This window comes from Artibeus jamaicensis, unplaced genomic scaffold, assembly GCF_021234435.1.
Source record: "Artibeus jamaicensis isolate MK-2021 breed Jamaican fruit bat unplaced genomic scaffold, CSHL_Jam_final contig_332, whole genome shotgun sequence".
In the NCBI taxonomy this organism is placed as follows: Eukaryota; Metazoa; Chordata; class Mammalia; order Chiroptera; family Phyllostomidae; genus Artibeus; species Artibeus jamaicensis.
The window spans coordinates 27,401,362-27,416,669 of NW_026521788.1; the positions used below are offsets into that span (position 1 = coordinate 27,401,362).

Here is a 15,308-nt window from a genome sequence, read left to right on the forward strand (position 1 = left end):
AATTTGCTTATGTTTTCAATGACTAAGTTAGTGGTCACTCCTCTTAAGATGGGCTGTGCTCAGGAACCCTGAGTTGGAAACAGCTGCAGCAGCCAGTTTACTTTTAGCAGTTACACTAAAGACTTTCTTATTGTAGGCAGAGGAGAAAGTAAAGTTGAGAGAGAAATATTTGGCATGGCCCCAGTGACACCTTTATGTTTCCTAGTATCAAACTCAGATTTTGTATTGGCCTCCAGTTAGTGGTGTTTACACCTATCAGTGTCCATTTTTTTAAATAAAAGCATCATTATCAGATTGCCTATTGGGCATTTGTATAAAATCAGATCTAGCCATGGATTGTTTACAGAATGGTATATATTTTGTATGCATATACATTTTCATTGACATGTTATGGTTTTTTTTTTAAATCCTGCTGATTGCCTAAGTTGGAACCAACCAAACAAATCCATTTATATAAGTGGATCTGAGAGTAGGGACTAAACTGGATACAACTTGAATATTAGATTTGTAGTTTATTTGTAGGGAAAGATGATCTATAGAAACATACTGCTATAGGAAGCATGTATCTACAAACATAAATGCTTACTGGATGCGCACATTTATATATTTATATATATTTTCTATAGATTCATTATATTTGGCTATATGTACATTATATGCACATTATGTAACACAGATGTTAAATACTATCTCTTACTCTATTTCTGCTTTTATTAGCTCACATTTAACAAACTACATCTCTTCTTGTTGAAATATTTTAGTGATGTCATACTATAGAATCCACGAGTGTAGAGGTGAGATAACTGTTTGTACTTCTAAATCTTAGTTCTCAGCCTCCAGCTACTAAATTGACCTAGAAGAGACTTGCATTGTACACCTTCTTCAGCCTGGGCTTCCATGCCTGTCACTTTGGGGCAAGCTGTCAAAATGAGATTTGTCTCCTGGATGGTTACATCAGACTCTGGTCTCATTCATAAAAGCCCAAAACAAAGATGTATTTGTTTTTGCAATAGTAAGTGCCTTTGCTCATGGATCTCTGGCATGCTGAGCCAGAGCTAGGCAGCCTCTGCTCCTATAGCCCAAAGAATATCCATCTAGCATTTCCATTAGTTATTTATTGTTCACCTAGAACCAGTTTAGCAAACATGTATTGAGTATTTACTGGAACAAAGCCAAATAAATCAGTTGTTAGAAATCAGAGAAATGTAAATTAATATAAGTTGCAAATGTGCACCTATTAGACTAGAGCAACTAAAGAGCCAGATAAAGGTAAATGCTCATGGGACTTGGGGGTTTTAGGAACCAGGATGCCCTGTTGGTATGAATACAGCTCTGGAGCACAGGTTGGCCCAACTGAGTTGAATTAATAGACTCATGCCCTCTGACCCAGCAATTCCATTATAAGATATATATCCCAATGAAATTTTTACATAGGGCCATAAGAAGGTGTTTATGAGGATTTTGATTACAGTGTTGTTTGTGGTAGTGGAGAGTGAAAGGCAACTTTGATTTGAAGGCAACTCTGGGAGATCGTGGTAGATGTCTGCCTTGGAGATCGTGGTAGATGTCTGCCTTGGAGAATGGTGCACCAGTCAGGAGCAAGGATTCATTGGAGGCATGGTAGCTTGGCTAAATTTAATAAACTGAATTTTATTATTTCCTGTATTCTCGATGCTCTGGCATCTGGAGCCTAAGTGACTAGGAAAATGCCCCCCCCCCCCCCCCACAGGGGCCAAACAGGTCTTAGAGATCACAAGTGACTCATTTGGGAAAATACCTTTCATATGAAAACTACCCAATCCAGAGTCTATGGTCTGAACCACCTCCTCTTCCTGGCTCTCACACTTCAGGAAGCAATATGCCTCCGACCTAACCATCTCAAACCCAGGGACCAGACAACGCCGGGCAGTCCGTACAGCCCAGGGACTGCTGAAATCACTCCAACTAGCCACCCCTAAACCTGCTTACCTCAACTCCACCATTTCTTCCCACAAAAACCACAATAAAGCCCCTTTCTCAGACTTTCCCCTTGCTCCCTCTGCCTCCTGACAAATCCTGATACTTCCCTATGTACCGCTGCATGGTGTGGTGTGCCCCTTCCTCGTGGGAACTGTGAGTAACAACCTGTTTTCTCGATAGCAATCATCTCCTGATCTACTGGCCTCACCAATAAAATCTACATTTTAAAACATTGTTTAAAAAATGGGGGTTTATTTATTTATTTATTTTTAATTGTTGTTCAAGTACAGTTTTCTGTCTTTTATTCCCATAGGGTTTAATGTAAAAGAGGAAATTATATATATATATATATATATATATATATATATATATATATATATATACATATATATAGTACTATTTAAATATTTTAAAACTAAATGGAAACAAAACCACAAGGACTCATTTTTAACACCAGAATGAGGGTGTATATGGTGAAAAAGGGAATTGAAATGGGATATGAAATGCCATTTTAAAAATACATGAATAAAGAGAAGTCTTAGGGTTAGGAAGGATGAATCAAATATCTTCTCTTATTTTTGTGATCTTTCAATTGTGTCCATAAACATGAGCTATCTAATAGCACTGGACAATATATTCCATGGGCCCAAGGGTCCCTCTAGACAGCCCATAGTACAGGAATTCAGAAGTAGGCAAGAGCTTGCTGAAGGCTGAGACCTTGGAAGACACCAGTGCCCTTTCAGTCTGTTACTGCAGCATTTCCCCCAGTTTGTTCCTGGGAGGACTGGTGTTTTGAGATGCTGCACCTGAAAGGTTCCTACAACTAAATAAAGTGGAAAGAAGTACTGCATTCTCTGTCCCCTTCGGGAGTGATCTAATATACATTGAGATAATATCAAAGGCTAGAGGGTCTCAGGGGGAAGAACCTTGCTTAACTCGATGTCTCCCACATTCATTTGACCATAGAATAACATCCCAGTAACAGTCCTTTACCTGGATACTATGAGAAAGATGATGTTTAGGGGTGAAGCTCTGAGAACATTGAATCAATCATGGCTGAAGCTTTTTTGTCTAGTAAATGTCCTGACACACTGCAGACCCTCAAGCAACATTTATGGGCTGGGGGAGACCATATGGACAACAGCTAGGGAAAAGAGAAGCTTAACTGAGGAGCAGCCCATGACTTCAACATCAACTCTTTCTTAGCATCCAGAGGGTTCTACCAGAATGTTATGTTGTACTTTATTTCCAAATCATAAAGATACCAGTTCAAGGCAGAGCTTCTAACTATTGTGCCCTTTGGCAAGTCCTTTAAACTTTTTGACTTCAACTTTCTCATCTGCAGAATGCAGGTTATAAAACTTAATTTCATAGGAATATGGTAAAGGTTAGAAATAGTATAAGTAACATATCTGGCACATAGTAGTAGCTTAATTAAAATGAACTATTATTAGCATTGTTATCAGAATTATTAATATCTTTCTTAAATCTTTTACGAAGACTCATAGTGAACATATTCATTACTAAGTGAGTATAGAGCGTACTCAAGGTTTCTTAGCTTATAACTATTAGCAGAGCTGGGACTGAAATCTGCTTCATTTAGGTCTTGGTTCAATGTCATTTTCATGATACTGAACCAAGGATTCTTTGGCCTATTTCATGATTAAAGGGCTTGGCAAAAGCTCCTTGGTGTGTGGCTAGACCACTTCCTTGTGGCATTGGAGATAGACAATGGCCACAGGGGTGCCACGGGGGGGTTGTGTCATTGTGTTCTGCATTTTTGTTAATAACTTAGGAAATTTGTAAAGAATATGTTAATTAAATTTTATGTTGCCCTAAATGGAGAGGCATTACAAAGCCCATCAATGACAGACATAGCATAAAGGGACCTGGAGCTGTCAGGCATATGGGCAGGAAATCACTAGATGAGATTCAGCCGCAGTAAATACATCCTAATACATCTGGGGACAAATAATTTGAAACACAGATATTCAATGGGAGGAAGATATTTGGAAAGCAGTAAATGCTGAAGGGGACCTGGGGGGATAGTGGACAGCAAATTAGATATGGGTTTTCATTGTGTTAGGCCAACAGAAATTGGTAATGCAATCTTGCACTGTATTTTCCACAGTTCCCTGGAGCAGCTGGGAGGAGAAAGCCTCTTTTGCTAGCCCAGATCAAGTCAGCTCACCCCACACATACACACTTGAAAAATGCTCTGTCTGGGGCTGGCCTGTCCCATGGTCCCTACCCCACAGAAGTGGTGAAATTTTCCTCTCTCTTAGCTTCACCCCCAGCCCCTGTTCTGTGACCACTCTCCATCCAGTCACCCACCATCTTGTTGATCTGCTTTCTGGAAAAGGGAGGAGAGTTCTTCAGGGGAAATCCCTTTGATTTGCAGGAGAGAGTTAGCTCAAGGCATCTATTTCCATGGAACCCAAACATCCTCCATATTTCCTAGTGATTCTGGCTCTTCCCCCCCAACACCAACCCAGCCTACCCCCCCCCCCATGAAGAACATTACCAGAAGATGGCCTGTTTGTAGTCAGGAGAATGTGTGAGGCAACACAAGCGTCTGCCCTCAGTAGCTCTTCCCACCCATAAGGATCAATAACTCGCTCCTTCTACCCCTTCCACCACCTTCTCTCGCTTTACACTGCCTGCTCCCATTATTTAGTTTCCTCGCATTTAAAAACTGCCTTTCACAATGTTTCAAACCAAACTTCTGTACTGGGGACCAATGAACACATATGCTGATTTTCCTCTAACCCTCCCCTCTCTACACCCACTCCAGTCTCTCAGGAAAGCCCAGCACTGCTGAGTTCAGAGCATTGCAGGCATCAGGCCTGCTCAGTGGGGAGAGTTTAGCCGGAGTGTCCCTCCAAAACTTTGCACATGAGTTTCTTTCTATCTCTGAGAAATTCTCATCTTTTAGAAAATCTCGCAGGGACTGCTTGGCAGGGGCTATGTCAGTGGGGCTGGTAGAAAGCAGCTGTAGGCTGGTAAAAGTCTGAAGCTGTTTGCAAGGCTGGGAAATTTTATACTGCTTATTTTTTCAACAAGCCCTGGCTTCATCCACTCAGAATGTGCTTCATCGTACTTGCCGTCTAGGTTTGCATTCAAGGTGATTTTAGCTTCAGTCTGCCATTGTCAACCAACACTCACAAATAAGTGTCAAGTTTAAAATTATCTCTTGAATATTTGTAAGCACTTCATTTACTAGGTATTCACCGAAGGCCTTCTCTGTGCCTACCACTCTGCTAGGTACTTGTGTTTTGGGGGCCGGGGTGCGGGGGTGGAAGGGAGTGTACTACTCTCATGCAAGTGTCCAGAATGAAAAAGGCATTGCTGTGGAAGAACTTGAACTTTCATTCCTGATGGGTCATGGATATAAATGGGTGGCAGCTGCCAGCACAGTGACTTATGACGGATGCTCCTAGCCAAAGGAAGTCAGGCACACACTGGAGCTGTAGACCACTGTGTACAGGGCATCTTAGTATATTTAGCAAATGAGATTGCAAACCACAGAAAAAATGCTGAGTGGGCAGACAAAAAGAACATTCTCTGGCCAGAAACTTGCTGAACTCGGAGGGCCAGGGACCAGAGGCTTTGTAGAGGTGGGGAGAGATGTTCTTTGGCTTGGCCTAGATGAATAAATCACCACTGAGGAGATATACCAAAGGCCAATTAAATGGAGTGTTTTCTTGGAAAACCATCTCCCAGGCCCTGTAAATCATTCCCAGAGTTGGCAGGCACTCAGATCTGCCTGGGGGGGGGGTGGAAGGTGGGGGTGGGGATGAGAAGCATGCCAGTGCACCCCAATGTCAGGTGAAGGAATTACATAGGGATGCTCATGTGATAGCAGAATAACACACTGGGTACTGGCAATCTTCATCCACAGAAGCAGTGTAGGGCAGAACTTTCTCTGGCCAAGGCATTGTAGGCAGGGACCCTCAACCAGGTTTTGCCTGTGACCTTCAAACCCTTTATAGAGTAGAGTGTACACTGGACTATATCTAAGGTTCTTAGAGGCTCTGATACTTACCTGTATTTTTCGGACTATAAGACTCACTCCCCACTCCCCAAATTTGGGAGGGAAATGCAGCAGTGACCTTGAACCTGCCTCCTATGACCCTGCTCCACCGCCCCTCACCCCTGCCACAGCAAGCCAGGTAAGCTACATTTGGACAATAAGACACTCCCCCTTTCCTCCCAAATTTGTGAGGGTGCATCTTATAGTTTGAAAAATATGGTATTTTATGGGGCCTTCCTTCTCTTTGTGACTTTCATATAGGATAGCATTAGCATTTCATAGCCCATCCTGTTTACTGTCCCAAGGAAGACAAAAATCCTTATCTACCATGAAAAATCAGTCATGCAGGGTCATTTTAGGAGAATTAATGGGGATTCTCAATGCTGGGTCATCAGAACAACTATAGAAAGAGCTAGATAGATTTAGCCTGGAAAAGAAGGGCCTTAGAGGGGATACCAGAGGGACTGTGTTCAATGTCTGAAGAGGGCATCAGCTGTCCCACTCCAGATGCCTAAAACAAGACCAGTGAGCCCAAGATAGAGGGGCTTATGCTGAAGACCAAAAGGAGAGAAAAGATAGACCAGCCATCATTACGCTGCTAATCAATGAAACAGGCTTTGATTTGTCCAAGGTTTGAGAGTCGTAGAGACATCCCGACAGAGAAGAGTGATTCATCACTGCTGGAATTTAGCAGAGGCCAGTGACAAGGTTGCAGCAGAGAAGACACTCATTCTGCTCCTTCCATAGCCATCTTCTGTCTCTGTAAGACATGGCTGCATGACCAGAGTACAGAGAGGTTCCCTCCCTCAGAGTATATTTCTCTCTCTTACAAATCTTTGTGTCTCTGGTATAGGATGAGTTCATTTCCCTCTAGGAGGGTTTTATTAAAATCTGTCTACTCTTTGGAGAGATTACAGTGGTCCTTTTTTATCCACAGTTTTGTTGTCCATGGGTTCGGTTACCCATGGGCAACTACTATCCAAAAATACTACATGGGAAATTGCAAAAATAAACAATTCAAAAATTTTCATTGCATGTCATTCTGAGTAGCATGATGGAGTTTTGCACCATCCCACTCTGTCCTACGTTGGGCACGAATCATCCCTTTCTCCAGTGTATCCGTGCTATGTATACCACCTACCCCTTAGTCGCTTAGTAGCCCATTGGGTTATCAGATTGACTATCACGGTATCTCAGTGCTTGTGCTCAAGTAATCCTTATTTTACTTAATTCTCATTTTTCTATGTTATTATTAGTTATTGGGTTTTTCATTGTTGTCCAAGTACAGTTGTCTCCATTTTCCTGCCCCCACTCCCCCCTGCCCCACCCACGCCCACCTCCCACTCTCACTCCTTCCCACCTTTGGCTTTGTCCATGGGCCCTTTATACATGTTCCATGATGGCCCTTCCTCCTTTTCCCCCATTATCACCCTCCCTGCTCCCCTCTGGTTACTGTCAGTTTGTTCTTTATTTCAGTGTCTCTGGTTATATTTTGCTTGCTTATTTTGTTGATTAGGTTCCACTTATAGGTGAGATCATATAGTATTTGTCTTTCACCACCTGGCTTTATTTCACTTAGCATAGTGCTTGTTCTTAATCTCTTACTGTGTCTAATTTACAAATTAAAATTTATCATAGGTACATATGTATGTATAGAAAAAATCAGTGTGCATATAAGGTTTGGTATCATGTGTGGTTTCAGACGTTCACTGGGGTCTTAGAATATATTCCCTGTGAATAAGGGGGGACCACAGTGTATCTTGTGACTTTAAGGGTAGGGATTTAATTGGTTGTCTACAAGCAGGAAGGCCCCAAGGGGAATGGAATGTAAATTAGGAACTGATGCATAGTTTCTGAATGGGAAGCCAGGCAAGAAGCACAGCCCCTCAAAATGTAAGTCCGATAGGCGCCCAACCTATTTCCTAATTATTTATTTTGTATATGGCCAAGCAGTTCTTTATGGGTCTTGCTGCTGGTGAGTTTACTTAATTTTAGGGTGGGATATATTGGTCACGTCAGCCTGTACCTCCTCTGGGGACAATGTTTACAAGTTCAGCAAAAAAAAAAAATTCTTCCTTTGTCTTAAAATTTACTCATTTATCCAGTTTTCAAGATTCTCTTCCTCTTTCCCACTAGGATGAAAGGAACACGTTTTTATTTGCCCTTGTGTGATTCTACTGATTCCGATGGGATCCTTCCTGAGTTTTTGACTTTCTTCCTAGACTAAAGCCTTCCTAATTGTTCTCATTAGTTTGATATAACAATTGTTCTGTCCCTGTGATTAGTTCAACAGGCACCAAACATTAAGCTCCTACCCTATGAAAGCCATTCAGTGAGACACAAAGGCTAGAAGTGGGAAAAGCACTCTCCTTGCTGTTCTTTATACGGTATTATAGTAGAACCAAAAGAAACATGATCTGTCGTGTACTGTGCCCTGTCACTGAGAATGTATACTATAAACACTGGCTATTGTTCGTGAGGTAGCTTTTATCTTCCTCTTGTTATGGCTGAGATCATTGAGACTCTCAGAGTTTCACTAAGTCACCCAAGTTTCTCTAGCTGACAAGTGGCAGAGCTGGGATCTGAACCTAGCTCCGTCTGACCCCACGGCCGCATCCTTTTCCCTGGGCAACACTTACTCCATTTGTTCAGATGTCGGTAGAAATACAGGGAAATATGTGTGATTTAAGAATGAATTGGAGGAGTTAAATGTGCTGGTAAAAAGTGAAGATATTTTATAGTAAAACAAATAGGAAGATGAAGCAGGAAGTTTACCAGTATCCTGGGATCCTCAGCAGCCACTGTGGGTGGGAATCTGAGCTCTTGGTATGCAAGGTCAGGGTCGTGGCTATGTCTAGCCCTGAACATAAAATGGTAGAGTTGATGCAAGGCTCCAGCTCAGTCATCCTTGTCTGTTATGTTTGGAGGCAATAGCTCTGCACGAACCCATAAACTCAGAGATTTCAGCCAGAGCTTTTTCCTTCCCCAATCAGTGGGCCAGATTGTGCCACTCTGCTTTGGGATGATCAGCTTTCCATATGCGTGAAACCACCACGGCTTGCCTCCCCATCTTTCATCACCTAAATGAGGGCAGTTAATGTTTAAGAGTAGAGAACAGTGAACATAATGATGGATAAATTATAAGTTTGGAGATATGAAAAGTCAAACTGTGTAAATACGTATTTTAAACCACAAACAGAATGTTAATGCATCTTTCCCATTAACTCACTAACTGAAATTACAGAGCGTAATGTGAGCCAACGCCCACATTTTTAAATTTAGAAAAGCAAATGATAAATGTCCTTTCCTCAGACAAAGAAACGATTGACATAGCTTTTCAGTGTAGTCACTAACAATGTTGCCAGTGGAAAATAAACTGAGTGCCAGGGAAAGAGAGGAGTCATAAGATTCCTGGGAAGTGTAGCCCGGACTGCTGCTAAGGACTTCCTGGATACTGGAGAGCACTTCTGGGCTCAGGGAAGCCCCTTTAGGTGGTGGGGACCTAGTGTGGTTGCCTGGCACACTCTCCTGAAATGGTGAATGGGGTAGTTTTCTTAACTATCAGCTGTTATCTTGCTATGGGTTGGTCGCCAGCAGCTGATGTGAATCCAGTTCACTTTGCCTAAGTTTGATTTGAGGATGTACGTTTTATTTAGCAGTCATTTCAGTGTGAGGTTGCTTATGGGCAGGGATATAAAAGAGACTTAAGGATGTGGAGAAATTGGAACCTTTGGTTGCAAAATGCTATGGAAAGCAGCATGACAGTTCCTCAAAAGATTAAAAGTAGAATTGCAATATAATTCAACAATCCCCTTCTGGGTATGTACCCAACAGAATGGAAAGTGGGGTCTTGAAAATATATTTGTACACCCACGATCATAGCAGCACTATTCACAATAGCCAAGAGGCAGAAGCAATCCAGCAGTCCATCAACAGAAAATGAATGTAAAAAATGTGATATATCTACCTATGCATGAATGTAAAAGGTGTGGGATAAATACAAAGTGGGTTATTAATCAGCCTTAAAAATGAAGGAAATTCCGACACACGTGATAACATGAATGAACCTTGAAGACATTATACCATAAAAAACAAGACAGTCACAAAAGGACAAATAATATATAATTCCATTTACATGCAGTACTTAGAGTAGTCAGAGTCATAGAGACAGAAAGTAGAATGGTGATTTCTGGAGGTTTGGGGAAACCAAACCTAAACACTGTTTAATGGGTACAGATTTTTAGTTTGGAAGATGAAAGGTGTTCTGCATTTGGTTGTACAAGAATGAGAATGTACTTAACTCTACTGAACTGTACATTTTCAGTGGCAAAAGTGGTGTTTTATGTTTTACCAATTAAAGTATTAAAATGGGGGAGGGGTAAAAGAGAGACGAAGAATTTGGTCTTGGGAGGGAGGGAGATCTGTACTTAAACCCTGAGGCAGCCACTCACAAGTTGGGGGCTGTGGGCAATCCACTTGCATTAATCTCTGGGCCTCCAAGTAGGGATAATGATGATAGCACCTCCCTCTTGGGTTTTTTTTGTGAGGATTACATGCAATAATGTTTATTAGGCCTTTGTTACACACCTGGTATGCAACAAAGACCTGTAACAGGTATTAGTGGCTGTTACTATTCCTCCTCTTCCTCCTCCATGCCCGGGGTATATAATTCAGATGGTGACATTTCATCATGAGATGTTCTGGAGCTCCACACCCCTTTTTCTGCTTACCCTGATCCTGTACATTCGGATCCTGCTCATTCAGCAATGCCCAGCCAAGTACCCCACCCCTCTGATGAAATCCACTGTCACCACTTCAATCTATGTTCATTAAGTGACTCCGAAAATTATATAGGCCTTCCTATGTCCATGTGATAAGACTTCACGGATGGCCTACTCCAATCCCAAAAGTTGAGAGACACAGTGGGAACAAACTCAGGTCTTAATGTCATGCATATGATTGTCTAGTTGTTGTCTACATTGTGTGTTTGACTTTTCCTCATATTCGTTATGTGTGTCTACATGTGAAGGCCTTTTCCAGCACAATGGTGTAAGTTCTTAGAAGATGAGAGTCTTGTCTTATATTCTTTTAGTTCCCACTGAAGGGCTTGGATATGAAGAAAAGCAGTTATAAATGATTTATTTGAGTGAGACAACCATACAGAGGAAACCAATACATGTATGGGCTTAGAAGGATCCTAATGTCAGGAAGGCCCTGAATAGATAAGTTGTCCTGTTACCTTCCTGTCACTACCATCAAGTGGTGGTTATGTGTTTTCTCCTTGAAGAAATACAAAGGTAGTCAACCTTAGCATTAACTGAGAAGAGACAAAACAAAACATCATTGAAATACCACTTCATACTCATCAACCTAGAAAAATTAATAAGTAACAATACCAGGTTTTGGTAAAGCTGTGCCCAGAGAGGAATGCTTATACATTGTAACTAATGGGATTATGATTTGGTATCTGGTCTTCCATTTGGCATCACTTAATAAATATAAAATCAGACCTCTAGCAATTTCACTTCTTGGTATCAGCCCTAGAAAATCATTCAGCATGTGCCCACAGAGACATGAGATGTGTGTAAGGCACATGGATAACAAGCAAATAAGTAGAAAGAGCTTGTAGTGGGTTGAATAGCATTTCCCCCAAACATTCATGCCCACCTGGAATCTTCAAGTATGACTTCATTTGGACTGAGAGCCTGTGAATATAATAGAAGAATGGAGATGCGATCCTAGAGTAGGGCAGGCCCGAAATCCAATGACTGCGTCTACAAGAGAGGGAAGGAGAGGGAGATTCAGATACAGAGACACACAGAGAAGAAGCCACGTGAAGATGGAGGCAGAGACTGAAGTGATGTGGCTGCAAGCCAAGGAATGCCAGGCCGACCAGAAGCTGGAACAGGCAGGGGGTGACTCTCTCCTAGAACCTTCAGAAGGAGCAAGGCCTTGCTGACACCTTGATTTCAGACTTCCGACCTCTAGACCTGGAAGGGAATGTTTGTACTGGTTAAGCCCTCAAGTCTGTGGTACTTCGCTGTGGTAGCCCTAGACAACTACCACACAGGCCAACCAGCCCTCAGTAGGGGAGAAGGAAAATAAAATGTGGTTCATTCATATAATGACATACTATATAGCAGTTAAAATAAATTAACAAGCTCATAACATGGTTATGAGTTAAAACAAGTTGCAGAAATATACTTCTAGTATGATACCATTTATATAAATACATTTAATAGTATATATTGTTTACTGGTACACCCTAGTGAAGTAAAATTACTGAAACAAACATGAGATATTATATACTATTCCCAGGAGAGTGGGTAACTTAATGAAAGGGGAGGGATACCTGGGGTAGATCACAGGTATTTAGATATATTGGAAGTATTTTATATAGAGCAGGAATATTTGAAGCAAATAGTTAAAATATTAACCTTTAATAGCAGAGGGTAAACAGACACATATTTTTATCTTAGAATTGTTTTATATTTTAAATTTTTTAAAGAATTATAAAGTTAAGAAATACTTTATAGATATAGTGTTAAGTGTATGCAACATGACAAAAGATATTAGTGTCCTTCCCTTTTAAGAACTTCAGATTCTGAGACCCCAGGAGTGTACCGTGAACTTTAATTTGGCGGTGGGGACATTAGTCCCCACTAATGGGGGTGACTTTGTAGTGCAAAATGAGTTAGATAGGAAAAAAGAAAGGCTTTGGAGTCACTGCCACCGCTCATATGTTGTGTGACTTTGAACAAATTAGTGTATGCTGTGAACTCACGTTACTCAACTGTAAAATAATATCTACAGTAAAAGTTTATTAAATTGCAAGTAAACCAAAAAATGTTAGTATCCTTCACTTCAGTGTTCTGCTTACCCCACACTGTCCGTGCTTTAGTCTACAGTGTGTCCCCTGAAGGATGTGTGTGTGTGTGTGTGTGTGTGTGTGTGTGTGTGTGTGTGTGTGTAAAAGAGAGAGACAGAGAGAGAGACAGAGAGAGAAATTTTAGAATATATGATAGAATACCCATGACCTTCTTTCTGGGCAGAACTTGGACTCTGTTCATCTTTCTTCATACAAATTCCCTTCCCTCTGAGCTCTTCTCCACACTTTATCCACTTGCCCTCCATGTCTTTAATTGAAAGAACAGAAAGTAGCTGGGATGTCCTGAAGAAGGTGAGGTCTGAGCCAAGGGGAAGGCCTGTATCTGGGTATTTGTGTCCCTCATTTCTTGTCTGCTTGTTGGCCTTGGGCAACTGACTTACAGTCACTGAGGTGAGCTTGCCCTGCTCATTCCACCCCAAGGCTGCCTTCCTGATCCCTGCCTGCCATGATCATTCCTTCTATCGGCTCCCTCCATCCTGCCCGCTCCCACTTCACTGGCTCCTGACACTTCCTTGGCCTCACTAGGCCCTGAGCCAAGCAACCCTAGAACATTTCAAGAGTAGGGTGTTGGCATTTCCGGCACCTGTGGCTCAATTTGGCCACATGCAGGTGGTTAAGGGTCATTTTGCCCTGAAGGTTAAATGGTGACCTTGGTCAATGTTTAGCTAGTGTTCACTTAAATGATTTCCCCTGGTTAATGAGTCATATGGTGAATTGGTTGAGGACTTTCACACCCTGCAGGTAAACTGGAGTGGTAAGAACTGGTATTCCTGAAATTGCATTGAGTTATATAGGCTGTATAGTGAGGGACCTGCTTAGCACATCTTTCTACCTCTCAGATCCTAATTGCAAAAATAAATTCAGGGGCTAAGGGTTGCAGAGCTTGGGGAACCAGCAGATACCTGATTTTCTGAGCTTCCTTGGCATCCCTGCTCTCCACCTTAGGAAGCCCTGTTTTCTCCTTCTCATTCTCCCGCAGCCCTGTCATTCCCAAACTGTGTGCTCAGGCTCCCAGGCTGCCACGGCGGATTCACAGGGAAGCCAGAGGGTATTTTAAAGGTTTGAGGGCAACGCAGTAATATGTGGCATCTGTCAGATCCTGTGCGAACTACCTATTTGGGTACTCATAGTTTCAGCATTAGATCATGCTACATTTCTTTTGATAACATCGTGTCTTTGTAAAGTTGCACGTCTGTGGCCATTGATACGATAAAAAGTGAATACAGTATGAAATCAATATGGAATAGGAAATCCAGGTGGCAGTGCCCAGTATGAGTGATTCCAAAGTTTGGGGACTTGTGTAGGGTCCAAGAAGTGCACACATCCCCTTAGTACATGAGTGTGGGCCTTGGAGAATGAGATTAAAATGTTTTCTTTCAATTTATATGTATTATTTTTGTCAAATGGCTACTCAGTTGTTAGGATATAAGTACTTATTAAATTGTTTCATAAAGTGAAACTATTAAGTATTTCTTTTGCTTGATGAGCTCTCTATGGAAAATATTACAGAGACACTAAGGGCATCATGAACTGAGAAAGTTCGAGAGCTTGTGTTATAGCCAAAGACTAGATATCATCCCTCGCCTCTGTCAGACTTCTCGCCTGCAACAGTCTTTCCTCCTGGGCACAATGACTCCAACCTTTGTATCTCTGTCCAGTTAATGAGGACTTTCTCCCACCTGAAAGATGAAGTTTCATCGACTCTTTTAAAGAAATATTTATCTATTTTTTTTTGTTTTTCAAGTCGAGTTGTCTATATTTTCATCCCACCTCAGCCCCCCACCTCCCACCCTCGAACATACCCCCCCTTGGCTTTGTCCATGTGTCTTTTATACATGCCCCATGATGGACCTTCCTTTATTTCCCCCCATCATCCCTGTCCCCCTTCTCCTCTGGTTACTGTCAGTTTTTTTTTTATTTCAATGTTTCTGGTTATATTTTGCTTGCTTCTCTGTTTTGTTGATTCTTCAACAAAAAAAGGAAAGAAGAGGGGAAGAGAGGAGAAGACAGAAGAGGTGAGGAGAGGAAAAGAAAGGAAAAGAGAAAAGGGAAGAAAAGAAGAGAAAAAGAAAAAGAAACCCTCACTTAACTTTATAACCACCCCCTGCTCCAAGTTCCTGCCTTCCTCCTTCTCCATCTCCCTCTTTCCTCCTTGCCTCCCTTAGCCCCTTTACCTCTCACATCATGCTCAGAGCCCTAAAACTTGTCTGGTTTTTTCCCTGGGCACTATACTCTTCCCAGAGTCACTTCCAAGTTTAAAGACCCATATATGGTCTCTTCTCAGTCCTGAATTCTTTGCCCACCACTCTCTGAGGCTGTCTTCAGCCTTGTATTACTCCCATGGCCTCACCACCTCTCCGAACACCCCTCAGCCCCTTGGTTGGGTCCTGTCTGCCTTTCACCCCTTCATAAAGACATCTGCCAACC

At 41.9% G+C, this 15,308-nt stretch overlaps 1 protein-coding gene across 1 annotated transcript in view; it reads left to right on the top strand.

Annotated features, from left to right (window-relative positions):
• The window catches only part of LRMDA (leucine rich melanocyte differentiation associated), a 1,094,096-nt gene that overhangs the window by 661,815 nt on the left and 416,973 nt on the right, over nt 1-15,308 (top strand). The gene's annotated exons all lie outside the window — the stretch shown is intronic.